This window comes from Megachile rotundata, chromosome 12 (assembly GCF_050947335.1).
Source record: "Megachile rotundata isolate GNS110a chromosome 12, iyMegRotu1, whole genome shotgun sequence".
Taxonomy (NCBI): Eukaryota; Metazoa; Arthropoda; class Insecta; order Hymenoptera; family Megachilidae; genus Megachile; species Megachile rotundata.
Window position 1 is genome coordinate 13,636,234 of NC_134994.1, and position 8,743 is coordinate 13,644,976.

An 8,743-nucleotide genomic window follows, 5' to 3' on the forward strand; every position below is an offset into this window, starting at 1 on the left:
GGAATTGGGGAATTGAGGAATTGGGGAATTTGGGAATTTGGGAATTGGGGAATTGGGGAATTTGGGAATTGGGGAATTGGGGAATTTGGAAATTGGGGAATTTGGGAATTGGGGAATTGAGGAATTGGGGAATTTCGAAATTGGGGAATTGGGGAATTTAGGAATTTGGGAATGTGGGAATTTGGGAATTGGGGAATTGGGAAATTGGGGAATTGGGGAATTGGGGAATTGGGGAATTTGAAAATTCGGGAATTTGGGAATTGGGGAATTTGGAAATTTGGGGAATTTATAAATTTTAAAATTCATAAAGTTTGCCACGTTGGAAACTTGAAAACATAATAATCTACAAAATTCACAAATCATGAAATTTATAAATTCCCATCATCTCAAGCAATTACACCAAAGTACTTACTCGATTGCCATTCCTATGCCCATAAACACAGAAAGAGCCTGCCTCTATTTCCCTCACCATCAATCTTCCACATTCCTACCTTTTCCCAAACGGTTGCATTCGACCAATAATTTCGCCCGAACCCTAAAAATAAATCACTAAATTACCGCAAGTTAGAGGGAATAATACGCGGTACATTCATCTTTAAATCAGTATCTCAGGATGACGAATGGCACTGTCCGAAGCCTATTATATCTTGTTGCTCAAAAGCGCAGCGGATACGTAATTATATCAAAGCGTTATAAAGTTTCGTCGCTTAAACACGACCCAGTTACGTTCACCTGGTGTTAGCTCGGTTCTCAGCGGCTGCTGACCAAGAAGTAGGGGAGTTATGCTAATTCCTCGATTGCACCTCGGCACAATTCCCGCGCGTTTGATCCTCCGCTAAATGTTCTGCGGATTTCGTTGTCTCGAACGTCGCGTTCCTCGTGGAATCTTCATAAACGGTTGAAGTGAAAGTGCACCTTAACAGTCAGTCGCGTGACGGATCCCGTATCCTTGGATCCGTGGAAATATTGCAAATGCCGCTCTTGTGAAACACGCTTTAGCTGTTCAGGTCGTGCACCCCTACAGGTGATGTAGCTGAAATGGAACGATCTCTTGACAGCTGTCTCGTTCGCGGATGTAGACTGGCAACGTTTTAAATTATATTTTGCATTATTTTTATACCTACTGCGTTTTAAGCCATCGCTCTGGGCTACGTTGTGAGAAACTTCGTGCTTCGATTGTTACGGGATTCAATGAACCTTCGTTTTTCAGCTGAGTGGTATCTTGAGGTCAATCTGGGCAAGGTTTGACTTACTTAAGGATACGTAAGGGAACATTTATAATATTTAAACACAGGTTTTAATAGCAACTGGTTCATAGCACCATTTGCTAAGTGTCCGCTAATTGTCCTAAATGACTCTCTAATTGTCCCAAATGGCAGATATTGGTCCAGAAACTGATACACGAATTCAACCTGTAGAAGGTTAGAATTGATCATCTCCTTAAGAGGAACGTTTTATTTAATTTCTGAATGAAATCGTTTCGGAAACTGACCCAGACACTTCAAATCGAGCGATCAATAAATCTGGCTCGTTTATTAATTATCAAGGTATCCCCGTATCAAGGGTTGCATGCGCGGCAAGGCCATGTTTGCCATTCCGAGATCGAGCGTTCGAACGAACGAAATAGTTTAAAGCGCGATAAATCGTTCGTTCCCGATTGCTTTTTTCGCGGCTTCTTCTTCTACCAGGGATGATTCCCTCTCGCTTCTCGGTATCCCTCGAATATTCGTAGACAGATAATTGCGGCTATAAATTCAAGATTAATCGAGCCCAACGCGGCCTGTCGTTGCCTCCTCCTCGCGAAATCCATTTCGCATTATAAATCAATCGGTCGGTTTCTCTCGTACCACCTCCCGATAAAACTTCGACACTCTCCCTTTCTTCGTGGATGATGCTCGCGAAGTGGATTACATCGGGGTTGGAACTCTTCACTTTTAAAGGCAATAATCGTTCTTTCTGTTAAGTGGACATGACAGCGTCGGTAGCTGCTGAAGAGGGGATTTAGAGAGAGAATAAATTGGAACTTCGGCTCTTTTATCGCAATATGCTACCAGGGTGAAGCTGGTGAAAATTTTATTTGCTAGCATTTTTTATTTTATTCATTTTATTTATTTTAGGGTACTTGGTACAAGTATTTCTAAGTGGAAAAAATAATTAGATGAGCAGGTAAATATTAGTCAGAAGTGGTTCATGATAACGTGAGTAATGTTCTCTAACAGAAATTTGACTGATATGGCAGGTATCGCATTAAGAAACTAGGGATATGTTAGTCGTATGACTGGTCAGTCAGGGACATGAAGTTACAGCAATATGAAGACATAGACATATGATGATATAAAAGATGTAGGTACATATGTAGGTATGTTTAAAGATATGAGGTTACAAGGAAATAGAGATATAACCTAAACCAAATACTTGAAGATCTATATTATTTAAGGTTCTAGGTAGACTTAGCCATTCAGAGATCTTAGTATCTGAACATTTAAATATCTGACTTGAGTAATTAATCTTTTAGTCGCATATATACATATGAGGTAAATAATGCTGAATATATGAACATTTAAATATCTGACTTGAGTAATTAATCTTTTAGTCGCATATGTACATATGAGGTAAATAATGCTGAATTTATGAACGTTTAAATATCTGACTTGAGTAATTAATCTTCTAGTCGCATATATACATATGAGGTAAATAATGCTGAATATATGAACGTTTAAATATATGACTTGAGTAATTAATCTTCTAGTCGCATATGTACATATGGGGTAAATAATTCTGAATATATGAACATTTAAATATCTGACTTGAGTAATTAATCTTTTAGTCGCATATGTACATATGAGGTAAATAATTCTGAATATATGAACATTCATTCTGGCTTGAGCAATTAATCTTTTCCTCGCATATATACATATAAAGTAAATAATGCTTCTAATTACAATTAAAATTAAGTTGAACTGAACCAATTGTCTCAGACTTCTCTCGTGACACAACCGGTGCGTCACGCTTTAACCAAGTACCTCGATCATCCGTCTCCACTTAATCCGTAACATGAATCAGCTTATATCAGGCTCCACAGTGATGTCTTGCATTCGGCCGATTATTGAATTCGATTCCAGGAGAATCAATCGTCGAAACGATCGGTCCACGATCAAGAATCTCATTCCCGTAACAAGCCCGTACTCGATTTACACGGAACGCCGGTTCGTTAATCGGTTAATTCGCGGCGTGACGAAGGAGGCCAATAACACGCAGTCGGTGTAAATTCGAGAGCGAGACAGCAAAACAACGGATGAACGTCCGATAGCGTGGCGGGACGGTTAGGTGGTCGGGCAAAATGGGCACGCCCTTCGAGCCCCGATCTCGCGCGATTTAGGGCTCTTAATTATATGTGTGCGGAATGAAAGAACTCGCACGATCGAGGCGGACTCGAATCCTCTTCGCGTTCACGCGCGTACTGATGCACGTACGCGTACACCCTCCTGCTTCCACCCGCAACCCTTTATCTCCACCGCGAGCATTATGAATAAGTATACACGCCGTATTGACGCGTGCACGCGGGGCGTGGTGTGCCCCGAGCATCGACCCAGCCGAATCTGCTGGATCTTTTTTCTGATACGAAACGTGTGCACGCGCGATCTCCTCGGCTTCCTGAAGGGTCACTTGTTTCAGGCTTTTTCAACGGAGTCTTTTTCATACTTAGGAGGACAATTACTTTCAATTTTTAATCGAACTTCAGATAGATTTAAGTGAGAGAAGTTGAAGTACTGCTTTTTTGTTTGTGCTCTGAAGCACTGGATCCCTATTTGTGGATACCCAGGTTCACAAATCTCAAGATTTCTAATTTGTCTCCAAATCCTATGTCTTCGAATTTGTAGACTAGTCAAATTCTTACATTCCTAGGTCCACAAACCTTTAGAACTCCAAATAACAATGTCATGAAACTTCTGACTCCTCAGAAAGAGGTAGCTACTATCAAATCCTTGATTTCCACATCTGTAGATACCCAAATCTCAAATTCTTTAACCTCTCTGAATCCTTTATCCACCTTGATATTTTCAAATCCTGAAAAATGCCTAATCGATGAATTTCCTCTTCTATACCTTCCAAGAAAATTAGATCTCGAACGTACTCATTTCATACTCCATTGGAAATATAGACCGCCACGAAGATTAGCATAAATGGCCACTTATGCATCAAGTTTATTGGCTGATCGGTTTCACACCTGTTCTTTGTTCGAGCAGTCCATGAAATTAAATGGTAGACAATTTCTCCGTCATTAGTTACACGTGCATCGAGGGACTCGCGCGAAACTGGGCGTCGTGTTTCGTTTCCGTTTCGCAAATCATCTGTTCTGGAGCGGAGCGTCGAGCAGGAACGCTTAACTTGTAAATTGCGTGGCTGGCGGGCACGCAGAACGCCCACGTCCAAGAAATCTCCGCGCTGAATCGGTGAACCTAGATCATCCGTGGCCGCGGAGCATGATCGATCGGTCGATCGTTGCTCGTGCAGAATCGATCGGGATTCGTGGTTCACCGAGGACGATCGTAATCCACGGTATCGGAATAACAAGCTACGCGATTGGACCCTATCGCTTTCGTGAGCGGATTATCGTAAGCGCGTCATCGATTCGACGGAGTTCGGAGTTTCATTGACGCGATCCGGATCAGGAACCGCGTAACTGCTCGTCGACCGATTGTTTAACGCGGATTTCGCCGGCTTCGGAATTACCACGGCACGATCGATCGATCGATCGATCCTTTATGCGAAGCACGAACGTAATTTCTGAGGCGTTCCGGAATTCTTATCGGTCGGCCTCCATCTCTGGTGGTGACTCCTTTTGTTGTTGCTGAGGATTCCTCGCATATCAGTCATCTTTGCTACCACAGATTTATGCATATCTTCGAGATACCTTCTGGCGTATTTCAGAATTTGAACAATATAAATAAATTATAGCAGGTTGAACCGAGAACAATATTTTCATTATAAACACAAACTTCTGCTGATTTATCTTATCGATCTTTTCACAACAAGCTATCTATAGCTCCCTCTAAATTCTAGTCAGTTGAAAATGTCCGAAGAACCGCTGCAAACGGCGGACGATTAAGCGTTTAAGAGGACCGGGGTTTTAAGCTTCGGCTTAGGGTCCCAGGGATATCCGGGGGCCACGATCCTGAGGATCGAGAACGACGCGGGGGACGATATTAACCCGTGGTGTGGTCTGTCCCGGACAAATCGCGTATTTATGATCTACCGGCACAATAGGCGAATTTTTAATCCCTGAAGCTCGAGCCCGCGACTCGGACATTGCGTTATATTTCGTCCTCTCGTAGACTGGCAAAACGCGCACGCCCGCGTAAGTGGACGCTGAAGAGGGAACGACGCGGAGCCCGAAAGAGAGGCCGACGTGTGTACATAAACATGTCAAAGAACCATTATGCAAATTTTTAAATACGACGGGACCATATATCGTGACTGAGTGTGGAAAATAAAATTAGCAGAAATGTTTTTCGGCTTAACGCTCGCCGTCGCGACCTCGTCGCCTAGACTCGAGAAACTCACGCTGTTTCGCCAAATTATGTTCACGATTCGAAGAAACGAGCATTATTCGTTCATATTCATATAACAGGGTTCGAGATAGATGACATGACATGAGAATATCATATATGTATATATGACACATGAGAATATAATACATATATGACACATGAGAATAGAATACATATATGACACATGAGAATAGAATACATATATGACACATGAGAATATAATACATATGTGACACATGAGAATATAATACATATATGACACATGAGAATAGAATACATATATGACACATGAGAATATAATACATATATGACACATGAGAATAGAATACATATATGACACATGAGAATAGAATACATATGTGACACATGAGAATAGAATACATATATGACACATGAGAATAGAATACATATATGACACGTGAGAATATAATATATATATGACACATGAGAATATAATATATGTATATATGACACATGAGAATATAATACACATATGATACATGAAAATATAATACATATATGATACATGAGAATATAATACATATATGATACATGAGAATATAATACATATATGACACATGAGAATATAATATATATATGACACATGAGAATATAATATATGTATATATGATACATGAGAATATAATACATATATGATACATGAAAATATAATACATATATGTACCACGAAAAGAATAGCAAAATGTATGTGTAAGAAACTGTAGTATGAGGTGTCTACGGCATGTTCCGCACGTTTGACCAATAGAATGTCACAGCGACGGTTTCTCGAGTCGAGCTAAAACCGCACATTAATTTGCAGTCGCCTCGAATCGCCGGAAGCTTTGGAATTCTGTTCGACAAACCGCACGAATAAAGATCAGTGACAAATAGGGCCTACCTGGTCGCGAATCTGTCATGGCGGCGCTCTTGACCGAGCGTTAATTTTTCATTGCTCGAAATTCGTGGAAATACTCGGAATTCTAAACGGTTACCGCGGTCGGTGCATTAATTTTGACGCCTCGAATTGATCGCCGTACCCGCGGATCGCTGCAATTTGTCTAGATAACGCGATAACGACTCCTCGAAGATCGCCGGTACCCCGCAGCCCTGAAACTCGTGACGAAGGCCCTCCACAACCACGGCGGACAGACCAGTTTTCCTTGATTCGTATTCGGTTTTCTTATTTGATCCGCCGGCTTTCAGAATCCGAGCGGCAATTACACGTCGCCGGTGCATTACGTAATTTCCACCGAAGATTCTATTTTGCGAGATGTTAGATCGCGACGGCCATTTCCGCCGCGGCAAAAACGCTGATCGACCGACGCCGCGAGCATTATTACGTGCAAAGTTGAACGTGATACAGGGATGCGCGTAAGCTGCAATTTATAGCGTTTCTGAGGTATTAAACTGCAATAATATTATCGTTTTGATACATTGAGTGCACTGTTACTGCTTCCTGATTGGCGCTCAGGTACGGAGAATTGAAAATGGAAATCTGTGGTTGTTTTCTGCTCTACCGTGATTGAACTTTATAATAGTTTATTGATTCGGTTAAAAATTCAGGAGAGGTCAGTTTTTACAGTCTCTGACAGAATTAACAACTTTTTGGGCGAATGAAAACTGATTTGTTTTAATTATTGGATTCAGTAAAAGTAAATTTGTTTTCGTTATTTGATTAAACAGCGCTAAATTTGTTTTAATTATTTGTTTAAACTGGATTTATTTTAATCATTTGATTAAAAGGAATTTATTTTAATTATCTGATTAAATGGAATTTATCTTCTTTCAATTACATATTTAAACGAAATTCATTTTAATCATTTTGTTAAATGAAACTTAATTTGTTTTAATTATGTGAACGAAACTAACTTCGACGAAATGGAATTTAAATTATTTTAATCCCGCGCTAAAATAAAACCTTTGCCTTAATTATCGAGTTAAATAATCCGGTCAAACAGCATTATTTTCTCTGAAATTTATGTGTCACGTAAATATATGAACATGAAAGGTACTTAATGATCATACCGTATCATTAAACAAAGTTAATTAATTTGTAACTTTAAATATACGGAGCACGTAGAGCATCGAATATTTGCATATTGTTACCGAACATGTACTCACACATCATAATAATTATCAAGCCTGTACATAAATTGATCAATGACGTATTGATTATAGGTTCAGCCACGCTCCTCAATAAACTACTCAACCTAATACCGATTCAAGCGACTTACAAGCATAGTACATATAATGGATGACATTAAATTGCGTCTCACGCTGCCATTAAAACTACTTGCTATCAGTTTAAAATTTAATAAATCGTAGCAAATTCTGCTTCCAATTTAACTTCCACGTGTTCGACGCGCGTTTCACGGCCGTGTACTTCGCAGTGATGACTATGTTTCAATTTTTTTGCAACGAGACTTGTTCACGACGACTAATGGAGCATGCAGATGCTTCCTGTTATTTTTTTACCGATCTCGGAATGCATGGACAAGCATAATCGACCAAGAAGCCACCGTACACGCATCGCCGTTAAATTATCGCGTTTCCTTTCTTATCCCACTTTTTCAATTTCCTTTCACTGCTTTTTCAATACCTAACTAGATTGACAGGAGACTTTTGTTCGTAAAATTGTAGAGTTTAATCATTTCTAGCATTCTTGCGTTTTAGTAGCGGTTTTAGGTTAGGTTTGTGGACTAGCGGTTTAGGTTAGGTTTACCTAGAGTGGATGTGAACGTGTGTTACATATTGTACACATATGTGAAGAATTAGTGATGTGACTTAATATGAGTCTTAAGAAAAATTTTAATCTTAAGGAAACAATTTAACATTAGTGACAACAATTTAAAATTAGTGTCAACAAACCTTGAAGCCAATTTACTGATTTTATATGGGAGTGTACTGAACAATGATGCTCAACGAGACAAATTTCATAAAGCTAGCAGAATTTAAAATAAAATTGCACATCTAAACAGAACTTCAACTTGAAGAATAAATTTAATTTAATACAGCTTCAGACTACATTTTGAGACCCCAGCATGAATCTGACAAATCACAATTCACTGTTGACATTGTAAAAACTAAAAGTACAGCGTTTTGCACTGTTCAGTATGTTTAGTCGATACAATTTGATTAATTTTCCCATAAAATTTGAATAGATTTCTCCAATAAGAGCGTGTCTGAACAAT

General features: G+C 39.6%; 1 long non-coding RNA gene across 1 annotated transcript; it reads right to left on the bottom strand.

The window, feature by feature from the left end:
• Nucleotides 1-340: 340 nt before the first annotated feature.
• On the bottom strand, nucleotides 341-1,538 carry LOC143265546 (uncharacterized). The gene is made up of 3 exons (XR_013040177.1): nucleotides 1,125-1,538; nucleotides 733-1,033; nucleotides 341-535 (listed from the first exon to the last, which is right to left on the bottom strand). It is a non-coding gene; the product is annotated as an uncharacterized LOC143265546 (long non-coding RNA).
• Nucleotides 1,539-8,743: the final 7,205 nt, after the last annotated feature.